The following is a 12,466-nucleotide window of genomic DNA, read 5'->3' on the forward strand; positions in this document are numbered from 1 at the left end:
TTAAGTCTGGAGTTTGCTAACATCATGTTTCTGCCAAGAAGACTGGGGGGCGGGGGGAATGTTCCCGGTACAGGATAAATGGCACACAAAGATAAGAAAGCCTGGTGTACAACTTAGTTTTAAGTTTGGTTTGTGGTTTTTGTTTTTGTTTTTTTTTACTGGCATTCTAAACCTCTTCCCTTGGTAGAGTGCTCCTCTCATGTCCCACTTCTCCACAGCTTACTTTAAGAATAAGCATCGTCTTCCTTGTTTGCATTTTCACTTTTCCAGCTCATTGACAAAGACATCTTCTGATGCCTAAAGGATAAAAAAATTTAAGACTCATTGAAGAAAGATAGTCCATTTAAAGCTACTATATCTTCAAATACACAAGCATCTTGTTGGAGTTTCTCATTAATCACAATTGATAGGATTTCTAGAGCAGATGAGCAAATCTTCAGTCTCCAAAAGTCCTGAACTATATAGGCATATTAGAATGCTCTTATTTCTCCTTCAGGATGTACTTCTTAATGAGTAAGTTTTAATGTTAGTTCTTGCTACTTGGATCTGAATGTTTGTGATTGTCTCAGTGAAGGAGGGCTCTAAAACAGGAGCTGGAGGTTTGTGATTCAAAACAGAGTACCAAAGCAGTGATAAGCTGGGAGGAATTTGGAAAACTTAGTGGAAGCGGTGCAGCATTAGAAGATTCATTGTTTCATTTGAAGTTTAAACTTTGCCAGTGCAAAATCAAATAATAACCATAGGAAAAAGACATTCTTCATGTGTGCCTGGTTAGCGGTGTAGTTATGTAAAAAACATGGTGTTTTTTTTCAGTCCTGACATCTAGTCAGTTACTGTCCTAGGTAACCATACTAAAGTCTTCCGGAGCAGATTTCTGGCTTGGGATGCATTTACTGCAGTATGCTTTAGCTGATATTGCACATGACTCATGCTGCCAATGAAATGAAATTGAGATAACCAATATTTTACTAAATCCTTGCTGTTTCAGTATGTGGGAAGCATGATAGAGTAGACTTCAACTACTCTTCCTCTGAGTTTAATTAAGAAACTATATTTGCTGCAATTCATGTAAGATATGATGAGCCAGTGTAGTAAGTATCCCTTGTTATAACAAATGATTTAGAATTTGTGGAATTCAGGTTCTGTTTCCAGACTTATGGGAAAGAATCTCAGCTTTCATCAGGAGAATATTTCCAGCTTTAGACTGGAAAGAAAAAACCCCCTGAAAACGTCAAGTCAGCTTATGAGATAATCCTATTTTTTTCTGGTAATCATATTTCCTCCTACTTATGACTATTTTGGGGCCCTCAGTTACTGGAATAGTTTCAAATGTTCTTAATTTCTGACACTGCTAGAATTTTAGTGAGAGCTAAATCTCAGGCTATCGGGTTATAGAAATGTAAGTCGCTAACTCTTGGCTGTGCTACTTGCATCCCTTTTTCTTCTGCCAGCTGCAATGCTTGTTGGATCCTTTGCTGAGCCATTCCACCCTTTAATCTGGCATAAACTAATTTGACAAATGAACTAAAAGCTATTCTGTTTCTTTAGCATGCCTGAACACATGACTTGTCCAGTGAACAGAGGTGCCAGGCTGAAGATGATGCTATATGAGTACTTGGTAGTTAAATAGGCTTAGATTGCCATAAAACTATAGCTTTAGGCAGTGGAGAGCTATTGTCTGCACCTTCTAGCACTTGGTTTATCTTCATGCAGGCAGATGACCTTTCTGAATGCTTCTCTTGATGTCATGTGAAAACTACAACTGACTGCTAGCAGAATGAGCCCAAGAAGTTATCTTTGGTGATTGGGGGTGGCACATGTAGCTTAATATGACTATTTACCATGCAAGGAAGTGGGAGTTTCCATATGCATGCTTTTTTAACGAGCTCTGGTAGTTATTTGAGCCCTCTGAGTCCTTTCAAGTGTGTATCTGAGCTGGTGGAAGATACGCAGCTTCCCCTTTTCCCTGCCATTCTCCCAAAGGGAAGAGTTAGGGAGTTAGAGCAGCTCCATGAAAAGTCCAGTAAGCTGTGGAGATTGCCATAACCATGTCAGAAAGGAGAAGGGAGCAAGAACTTGCCCTTTCTGCAGCTGCAAGCTATTTCTCTGTAACCTATCCTTAAATCTAGGTTGTATCGAAATATGCAAAGCTTGAGAAAAAGGCCTGAAAATTGTATTCATTTGAGGCTCGACTTATGCCATTAGTATTTTGCAAGTTTCCCATTCTGCTTCAACAGTTGACAGTAGTCTATAAATCATTGTGTGACGTTATCAGGACTCTGTAAACTGTTCACTAACACCAAACAATTGCAATATGGAATCAGAAATCATATTTTTAAAGCTCTGAGTACAGGAAAAAGAAAGGCAGAAAAAAGCTTCTGAATCATATTCGTTTGATCCCTGGCTTCTTAAATGTCAATTTAACATCACAAATAGCACCTGATTCATCTTACTTTCTGAAATTTGATGTCTTTGAACAAAATTGCATCAATGTAAAACTTCTTGGTTACTTGGGAAGAGAGAATGAGACAACTGCTTTTTCAATAGTTGTGGTTTACTAACCTGGTTTAGCTTTTGTTTTTGAAGACTGTACTCAAGCAAACTGGACTTTATATTTAATCATGTTTAAACTAGTATACCTCAGGACGGGTATAGGACAGAGAAGGCCTCCTTGGAAGCAGTGACACGAAGAGGTGTTGGAGGTGACTGGATAATCCAGCTGTGAACATTAGCATTTAGCGAAGCTCTGAGCAACTAAGCCTTAGGTATAAGAGCAGAGGAGCCTAACAGACAAGGCAGTAATCTGTCTTCTGCAGCTGGCACTGCTACAGCTACTTTTGGAATTCGGAAAAGATTGCTAGCACATTGGAAAAAGATCAGTGTTTAAAAATGAGTTAAAGGCATATTTTCAGTCCTAAAAATGAATGTGGGTGCTGCATTTGTTTAACTTCTGGAAAGGATATGTTTGTCAAATAACAACTTAATCAGAATTGATTGATATAGGTTCTTAGCTTATAGGGTTTAGCCTGCAAAAGCCTAACAAAATCTAAGTGACTGCTACAATAGAAAGCTGTACAAATTTACTGTGTGCGTAATGTGAGACAGCTTGATGCAGTGATGCTTCTCTTACTGTCAGTCTTTAAAAGACGACTAGGTAACTGTTACGTAGATTTGAATTCCTCTTTGTGTTTCTTTTTTTAACAGAAGGTAGGTGGCTGATGCTAAATGCTCTGTCTGGGTGGTCACAGTCATCCCCCCTAGCCTGTGTATGTGGGTATGCTGCAGCTTTACAGACAGGAAATAGGCTTTTTCAGTTCTAGCCCAGGAAACTTTCTTGAAAGTACAAAAATCCTGCAAGTATTTGGATTGGACTAATCAAAGTGATCTTTGTCTTGACATAAGATTTGATTTGATTGTTCATCTGTTTACATTTGGATATAAAAAGCTGTAGAATTAATAACTGCATGTTAAATTTAGACTGTGAGACTTTATGTGAATTGTTTTGAATGAGTAGTGATATGAAAATCATCCCAATTTTGAAGATGTTTTCCTTACTTGAGAAATCTTTTCTGTTAATATTGTCTTAAACTTATAAAAACTTAAAATTCATCACAAGAATGTAAAAATGTAAACTCTGTCATAGATCGCTTGCTTGTATTTTCTCTATAGGAAAAAGCTTTAAATATTTGGGGTTTTGGGTAAGTTACTTGCATAATTTTATTGCCAATTGTAAAAACAAACATTCTGTCCCAATGCCATTTCAACAAAGTATTTCTCAAGGGAATTACAGAAAAGACATTTATCAGAAGGGTTTGCAAAGCATGTGGGAAATAACAGATTGCAAGAAACTTTCCAGCATGTTTTCCTAAAGTTTATGTTCTTGCATTGCTGTTATGTGGAAGAGTATTTTAAGTATTCATATGTAAATAAGCACACAGAAAGGGTTTAAATTTTTGTAGTGAGGGAGAGTGCGAAGACAGGAGATTTCAAATGCATAGTCAAGGCTAGAAGCTTAAAAAAAAAATCTAACTTCAGCTTTTATCTCAGTGTCTTTATTATGGACTTCTGGGAATTATGTTTAGAAAAATGTTTTGCATTTATTGATGCGCAATTCTCTATAATCAAGTCTGAGGTCAGTAATGTTTGTCAGATAAGTGTCTATAATTGACTTTTTATGGAGACATTTAAATAATGCTATATAAATGTAGGAACTTACTGGTCTATAGCTCTATTGCATGATTGGGTTTTTCTCCTTCCAGCTTGTATGAATGACCAATAGAAGACTCTGGGCGAGTGATGAGGCAGGATTGTGATAATGCAGCCTTGTAGTAATGTATTAACTGAAAGTTATGAAAAAGGTACACTAGTTTGTCATACGCAGATAAATTTTACTTAAATGAGTTGTCAGTTTACAACAGGAAATATATCTATCATACCTCCATTTTTGAGACTTGTAAGTGTCTCTGGTTCTGAACTTGTTTGGTAATATCTCACTACTGTGGATTTATTTGTATACCATTGTAATTAAAAATACAGAAATTGAGGTTTTTTGCAGATCAGAGAAACAAGTTTCCTGGCATTTGCTGTGACTTTCTACTGCTAAATAACTTAGTGCTTAAAAGATAAATGAAATGCAAAGTAATCACCCCAAAGAAACTAGACAGTACATCAGCAAAAGCTGACAAGGAATTAGGATGGCAATTTATGTGAAGGAATAGAGAAGAAATGACAAATGATTTGCTTTTTGAATGTTGAACGTAGAGGGGGAGTTGCAAGTGTATTGTGTTAAATACTGCAGTGACAAGCCATGATTTGTAACTGCATTTGAGAGATTCAAAGAGTATGGGAGGCTTGTTGAAACCCATAAGGAGATGGTGCTTGTGGGAAGAAGGTGATGGAGTTAAAAGAAATTGTATCGATGAGAGGATGGTAAGATCTAATTTTTGAAGCCATCTTGAGAAATTAAGGCATCAGATGCCAGTTCTCATTGTGAAAATGAATTTATCTCTGAAAGTGATGTCTCTACAATCACTAGCTGAAGCTTATGTGCCTCTAGCCTTCGTTTTAGAATTAAATGGCCACTTTGAGTTTACGATATGGTCATGAAGCTGATTCTTGAAGGAATCAAGAGACCTAAATGTTCCCTGGGTTCTTTCTTCCTGGGAGTTCTCTGGCAATTTTTTCACTTGTCTCTGCCTCTGATTTTTGTGACATTTCTTATGCAGATAGACCTGCATAGTAGCTCCCAGCCTCACTTGTGGCAGCGGTCACTCTTAAGTCTGAACTGCCGTACTTGTAGCAGGGAGGAAGTATTTGGTTATTCAGGTAGGGCTTGCATATCTCTGTGAAGATGGGTGCATGCTACTGGTGGCATGAGTGTTAGTTTGTGAGTCTAGCTTTGGCACAGAACGTCTCTTCAATTTTTTTTATCTAGTGGCGACTCCATTTCTTTTCAGATTTAAACCCCTATTGTCATGCAAATAATAGTATATCCTCTGTGTGGCTAGAAATAAGAACTTTTCTTTTGCTTATACACAATGAAGAGTTTGATGTTCCAGTATCTTCTTGGTCCCTCAGTTGCCTGTCCCTATAGTCTTGTGAAAGTGTATGCAGTTCATTATGCTGTGTCCTCCACCTGAAGGACAGAGTATATTGAACAAGTGGACTAATTAGTGGAATGGCAAGCACAGCAGCCCTGAGCTAAGCTTTTCAGTTGAAGAAAAGAAAAAAACCTACTTAAAACTGCTACTGAATTAAACCTACTTGGAATAACTGGAAGTTGGGTTCTGTGTAGTGAGCCTAACATGTAACTCTGCTCGGAAATGACAGCATGCCATTGTTTTTTATACTTTGTTGAAATGGTTTGAATGGGGGTAAATACTGCCTGTTACACTCAGAGTTGAGAGTAAATCTGAGCTTAATGCAAAGGGTGAGGGAGTCTTTGTGTACGGGCAGTATAATATTGGAAGTGCAGCTCTAGTTTCAGTAATTGAAGAGAAGATCCTGGATTCTTCACTAAGATTGCTCTCAATGGATTTTTCTAGTTAATAGATGAATAAAGTGAAAACTTTCCATCTCTGTTCTGGTGGTACACAGAAGAATTGTCTTTTTGTTCTTCCATCCCTCAAGTTTTGTCAGGACTGGGAAAGGTGTTTTCTGATACTCCTCCATTCCTGTGGCCATTGTAAGGTTCTTTTTCAACTGCTTTTATGTCCTGTCTTCTATTCATCACTATCTCTGTCCTGAGAATAAACAGTGCTTATTTCTTCAGCTGCTGGTAGCCTTCCTAACAAAAAAAAAAAGAAAAAGCAGTGAGGGTGTTTGCTGATTTACTTCTGTGTTGACCGGAAGCTTTGAGCCAAACAGTCTACCATGGTAGTGCCTGCCATAAAGATGACCTTCGTGCTGGTTTTGAGTGGGTGTTGGGACCAGGTGACCTCCAGCAGTCCCTTCTAGTCTAAAGCAGTCTTTGGGTCATTCAAATGTGAATGGTACAAGAGATGTATTTCTTGTTTTATGGAAATAAGATTAATTCAGTATAGCAGAAAATGTGGGTTTTTCTCGTGTTGTTTCCTTTTTCTTCCTTCACAACTGGGCAGGAACAACCAATGAAGAAAATGCAGTGACTAGACACGTGCCTTGCTCATTAATGCTGTGCTGGGTGGATCTTAGTCAGCAAAACTAGATGGAATCTGCAGATTTTTTTGTATGGTTAGAAGATATTTTTGTATAAAATGTGTGTTTATCAGGTAATGTTAGGAAATGTTACTGAGAAAGGCATTTTAAATAGGAATACAAACAAGTTCATGGTGATTAAGACATGGATATTTGAATGGAGGAAGATTTCAGTGTGAGGTGAATGCGTGTTTCTGCTGCTTGTTAATAGAACTGTTAGCTGTAAATGAAACATACTTCAATTGTCCAAAAAATACAGTTTTTACAAGCTGAAATTTTGAACAGCCTTTCCTAATCAGCTTGATTACTTGGTGTAGTTTCAAGTAATAGGCTTCTCCTTGCTAAACTCCAAGTCCTAGGCATGTTACACTGTGGATGGGAGATACCAGGTAGCCTCTGGTGCAGTACTCCTCTATGGTCTCTCAGGACTCTCTTTACACATTGCAACCTGCTCTTGGAGGTGTACTCATTGCTGTTACTTATCAGGAAGCAAAAGGAGAGGTGACTAGCCTGTTTGGAGAACTATCTACTCCTTGCTGAAGAATCGGTGTGTGCTACTTATAGCAGTCAGGTAAGGGTTACTTAAAGGTTTACTTAAGGGTTACTTAAGGGTTTCTTCTGGAGTGGATATTTTATCATGAAAAACAGAGCTCAGTTGAGATGTGAACTGAACCTGCCGGATTCTTTTTAGTGAGCTTACCATGGAGCTTTGGAATGCCGTGGGTATATTTTGTCTACAGTTATACATAGATGACCCTTTCTAGAGGTCAGGAAACAGTTCCAGGGTGGGAATTAGCTGTTTTGGGAGACGGTTAAAGACCAGGAAAGCCATGCTTCCATTACTGTAATAAATATTTTTATCCCAGGAAGCCTGTAAGCTCAAATACGATTGCTAAAGTTTTCATAAAAGCTGAATACTTTCTGCTTTTAAAAATATAATGTTTAAAAAGGAATGTCATGCTTTTTTACCTTTGTTCTGGGAGATGTTGGGAGGAGCAAAATGCAGTTGAGTGCTTTTTCAAAGGAGCGTTTTTTAAATGAAAAGGGAGTACTGGTGACTGAAAAGACAGTTGTCTGACTAAAAAGCCCCTGAGCTAACTTTTGGATTAAATGTGGTAGTGGATCCTCAAGAAATCCATGTCCTCACTTCTAACAGGCTGTAAAAGGTAACCAAGGAGAGGAAGGTTGCTGAATTTGCAGCACTGTGCTTACACTTGTGTTGTAAAATGTTTAGGTTCCACAAATCAAAAAAGACAGCATATTGCCTAAACTCTTGTTTTCCACCAGTTTGCTGTATCTATTTCTGATCAAGATAATGAACTTCAGATTATGAGATTATACTGAGGTGAAATCTGTGTTGTAGCCCTTCTGAAAATACAAGTATTTTTCCATTTTACCCTGTATTTAACGCTATGTGAACCAGAGTGTTACTGACCTTTTGTCAAGGATCACGTAGACTTTAGTTTCTATTTCTCTTTGCTCTAAGAATTACATAATGTATATTCAAGTCAGATTGTCGCAATGGCTTCTAGATATCTGAAACCAAGCAATGGCTAACAGTTGAGATGTCCAAACTGAATGCTAACAATCTTAACACTTTTAAAAGACTGTTTCTGAAGTTTGGTTGTCGTCTTAGCTCTTAGAGATTTCCTATATGACCACCTTTAAACCAGCTATGCATCATTATGCATATATAGGGGTGTTGGGATAATATTTACACTTTAGCTCAGAGGAACCATATTTACTTAACAAATATATAGAGAAATGAAATAATCAAAAGGAAATGTAAAAGCAGTATAAATATTTGCTGTTTGCTTATTATGGTAAATACTCAAACCTTAATGCCAAATATCTTTCAGAACATTTATAACTAAACATGAATTAGGAATCCTTTCAAACATAAGTGCTTGAGACTTTGTGTGTTTCGTGCGAGACCTCCATCCTTGTGTCTGTTCAGTCTTCAGCCTATTTGAAAAGATTTATGCTCTCTTTTAGAACTAAATTTATTGTGTACGTAGATCAACTGTATTTTGCAGAGCTTGTGCACGTTTCCCATATGCAATTCCTTGTTTTCCAGCATCTGAAGAGCAACTATGGAAGAGGGGAGTTGGAAAAGCAGATTACTATAGGTCTTAGCCACACTTTTCCCAGGTTCTTGTTTGCTATTTGGCTCCAAGCTCTAGGCAGTGATGCTCTGATCTTAGTCACTATTTTCCCCGGCTTCTTTTGATTTCTTGCCTATGGTGAGACAGGATGAGCACAAAGAATAGATTGCAGCATCAGTAAGGAAGGCAGTGGGAAGAAGTTAGCCACTGTCCTTACGTCAGTTTGTTCAGGCTCCTGGAAGTGGCTTGGGGATCAGATGAAACATTGCAAATGTTCCCCTGTTGTTTTGAGCACTGAGCCTAGGATATTTAGGCATGAAGCTGGCATGGCTTTCTTTTCAATCCTACGTCAGCTGCAAAATGAAGTCTTTTCATTATGTATGCCATGGCTGTTCCAGAAATGTGCTTTCTGCCTGCCTTTTCCCGTACCTCACATGTCTCTCTGGATGTCTGATTTATTGCTTAAAACTGGAGAGCAATCAGACTACTCCAGTAGGCTTATGCCTTTGTTTTTGTTTTCTCCTTTGTTTTCCATTCATGATGCTAAATAGCATAATTTCCTGTTGCCTTTGGTGGATGAAGATGAGGATAGGTAAAGCTTTATTCTAACTTGCTGCTGTTGATATAAGTGAATTCTTTTATGGAGCCATGGTAGTATCTGGGTTCTTGTATGATTTTAAAATCTCTGTGTTTGTTCCCTTCTGGTGGTGAGAGGGGAATCCTGGTATGTGCCTAGTAAGAGCATATAGTTTCAGTATTTTCAAATTTCCCTAAAATTTTTTATTCATGTTTTGGGTATAGTTTTTCCCTATAGTATTTCTCTTTACACATTTCAACTGTGGCCTCAGACAACTTTAGAATCTTGTTAGCACTGGTCAAAGGAGCTGTCTGCTGCTCCAGGAGAGAGGATACTTTGGCAGGATTGTGCTGTCATTTCTATTTCTGTTTCTTTTCTTTTTGTGAATCCAGACAAGGTTTTGTAAGTGGTGTCCACTGATGTCTTGATACTTGCTTGAACCTCATGTCTGTTCTTTTGTGCTTGTTTTCCTTATTCGTTTTTCCATCAGTCTGTTTCTGAGGTCTACACAATTTTTATCTTATGATGCCAACGATGCGATGTGTGTGAAACTATCCCAAATTTAAAACTGTTAGAAGAGCCTTGGCTGAAAAGGGATTTTGGTACACCTCACCCAATATAGATCTGAACATTCATTTCTGATACAGATTAATCTATTACCAGAGAGCTTTAAGAACAGATTAGAAACAGTCCAATCCAAATCCTCACTATTCTTGCTATTAAAAAGAATTTGCTAGTATCAGTTCTGTTGATCTTTTAAAAAGAAAGAAATAGCAGATCAGAGTGAATGTTTATATACCTGTTCGTTTGCACAACTAAGGCTATCTAAAAATTGTGATTTCTTCTAAATGACAGGCTTTTGATTGCTTAAAATGATTTGTTTTATGTTGGAATAGTGCAAGGCAACAGCAGGAAAATGAGAGCAAAAACGTATGGAAGCTGGCATGTCATATCTTTAGAAAAGATGAGTCTTTTCTAAAACCAGGCAGAATTAGTTGCCTGTTTTGTGTGAGAATTGCTGACTCTTCCCACACTTCATTTCCTCTAACCTTTGTCCCTGTACCCATATCAGTGCATTTAAAATATCCAGTTCCATGCTGTCTTTGTGACTCTTAAGGTCAGAGTAGATGCTTTTGTGTTGGGTCATGAAGCCTGTAGTGAGTCATTCTTTTAAGTATATAGTCAATCTCTTTTTCAGTATATTCTCACATCCAAAGTATTCAACCCCATACTCTGTAAAATGGTCAGTGATGACTTGTTTTGGTGGGTATGTGCATGAGAAATTCCATTCTGTATTCCTCTGTGGCAGCAGCTATAGTTTCCTCTCCCAGAATTTAAGTGAGCTAGGAGTATATGCTGTACTTCCCTGACAACTTTTGTGATGAGTAAGGCTTAGAGAGCAAAAGTGCTGAAATAGCTTTAAAACAACTTTTCAATCTCAGCAGGTGTATCCACTCTTCAATTATGTTGTTTTCAAATATGTAACTTTTCATTTCATTGGACAGTCACAATCAGGATTCCCTGACATTCAGAGTTATCTCTAGTTCAGAATACTTGTTTGGTATTTTAAATCAAAGTAGTCCTCAAGCATTAATTAATACTGTTTCTTGTTTCACTTCTGTGATGCTGGTAAATGTTAGAGCTGGGCAAACACCATGAACAACTTCAGTCTGTTCATTTACATTTTTTAATAAACTGCTTTGCTCATGGCACTTTTATGTTTGCATTCCACAAACAGTGAAATGATTGAGTCTTACTGACATAAACGATCAGAGGAACTGAACTTTAATTTTGAAGGAAAGTAACAGTTTACTTACTGATGGGGAAGCTAACAGGATCTGGTAAAGTCTTGGATGATTTATAATCACTGTGGTTTCAGAGAAGTGTCTGTGCTCCAGGTGTGGTTTGTGTCTGTTACATAGTTGGTGGTTGTGGTTTTTTCATGGGGTATCCCTTTTGCCTTGTTAATGTACAAGTTGTTATTGGAAAACTTTGTCCTGTGAAATATGAGGTCCTTGGGTTCTAGAGAAATTTTCAAATGATAGAGCAGGTGAAGAGGTAGACTAAATTGCCTATAGTAACTGGAAATTCAGAGGAGGTTTTTATGGACAGTTTACAAAAGCCAGTGCCATCCCTGGTAGTCAAATACTGGACTTAGCTTAGGTAGAGTGATTAATTAAAAAATTCCCAAGATTTATTTACATACTTATTTTTTGTGATCTCAGTGGTGTATGCTTTCTCATGTGAGATCTATAACACAAGGATTAAATTTTGCGGAGTTGTATGTTAGTGGTATTATTTTAAATGGTAACTGATACTATCATTAAGAAAGTTAATTCAGAATAAAATGAACTATCCTAATCCGTAGATGCTTAATACCTGCAATGAAGGGCTGGATAACAAAGCCCTTCCCTCTGGGTTCCTGTACCACAGTTACTGATTTTTAGGTATTTAAGGGTGGATAGCACAACTAATTGTACAGTCATCTCATTGAGGGATTTTGTTTTCTCTTGTGTGATCTAAAAAGCTTGTTTATTGCTGATGACAAATTTCTTTCATGTGTTTGAAGCAAAAGGGAATTCAGTTCTTGCTTTTGTCTGCAGAGTTGAGTATATACCTTTCCTGTATGAATAAGGGCTTAAATTCCAGAAAACAGGAGGATTTTATGTATATGAGATGTCTTGTATATGCCCTATCCTAATGCATTTATATAAACAAGAGTACAATATAGAATTGAACACTTGTGTTTTTAAAAATACATTTTTGCATATGTTTGGCAGCTGTTACTAAGGTTTGAGTATTAATAGTTTTGTTAGCGTTTGCCACAAAGATCCAAGTAAACTGAGCATTAAACTAAGCTTTACATCTTTCCCTTCTTTCCTTAAGCTGCTTGGAAATGCTGTGGAACTCTGGAATTTTTTTCCTGCAAGTCTTTATTTTGGTCTCTAGAGTTTCTTTGTTTTTACTGGCAGGAGGTAAAAATATAAGCAGTTGGCTGTTCTCTGGTATATACTTTCTGGTCTGACAGAAAACCCTTCGTCCCATTATGTTTGGCTTGCAATTTTCCTAAAGTCATGAAGATCTTTGCCTAATGAGTTGCCTGTAGGGA

This window comes from Cariama cristata, unplaced genomic scaffold (assembly GCF_000690535.1).
Source record: "Cariama cristata isolate BGI_N322 unplaced genomic scaffold, ASM69053v1 scaffold37003, whole genome shotgun sequence".
Classification (NCBI taxonomy): Eukaryota; Metazoa; Chordata; class Aves; order Cariamiformes; family Cariamidae; genus Cariama; species Cariama cristata.